At 37.0% G+C, this 847-nt stretch overlaps 1 protein-coding gene across 1 annotated transcript in view; it reads right to left on the reverse strand.

Annotated features, from left to right (window-relative positions):
• The window catches only part of COMMD7 (COMM domain containing 7), a gene marked incomplete at its 5' end in the record, with an annotated part of 22,271 nt that overhangs the window by 12,657 nt on the left and 8,767 nt on the right, over window positions 1-847 (reverse strand). The window lies entirely within an intron of this gene.

Here is an 847-nt window from a genome sequence, read left to right on the forward strand (position 1 = left end):
CCTAAATGGAAAGTTCACTGGAACATTAGTAGCAGTTACTTCTGTTTGTTTGTTTATACTTACACATATTTATTATTCAAACATAAGCCAATCCAAATATATACATTGTCCCAGTCCCCCCCCAAATGATAACATACCCTATAAACTTTTTCTGTACCTTTTCAAAGGTAGTTACTTTTGTGTGGTGAGATTTGGAGTAATTTTTATTTTCTTCTGTTTTGTCTACCCATATTTCTGGGGGCTTCCCCCATAGAAACATCGTGTTTGTGCGTGTGTGTGTGTGTGTGTGTGTGTAAAATGTATTATTTGTAATATATATAATAAAACAGTAAAGTTTAACACTTTATTTTACATTGTCTTAGACCAATCTCTTATTATTTTGTGCATGTGAATCTTCTCTTTATTGCTATTTATTTTTTTAATATATTTTTTATTGATTAAGATATTACATATGTGTCCTTATCCCCACGTTACACCCCCCCCCCATGCCCTCACCCCCCCGTTGTCCGTGTCCATTGGTTAGGCCTATATACTTGCATAAAAGTCCTGTAGTTGATCTTTCCCCCTTACCCCCCCCCTCCCCTACCTTCCCTCCGGGGATCGATAGTCTGATCACTATTTCTCTGTCTTTGGATCCGTTCCTGTTCGTCAGTCTATGTTGTTTTCTATATTTCACAAAAGAGTGAGATCATGTGGTATTTATCTTTCTCTGACTGGCTTATTTCACTTAGCATAATGCTCTCCAGTTCCATCCATGCTGTTGCAAAAGGCAAGAGTTCCTTTTTTTTAACTGCAGCATAGTATTCCATTGTGTATATGTACCACAGTTTTCTAATCCACTCATATC

Source organism: Myotis davidii, unplaced genomic scaffold (assembly GCF_000327345.1).
Source record: "Myotis davidii unplaced genomic scaffold, ASM32734v1 scaffold562, whole genome shotgun sequence".
NCBI lineage: Eukaryota > Metazoa > Chordata > Mammalia > Chiroptera > Vespertilionidae > Myotis > Myotis davidii.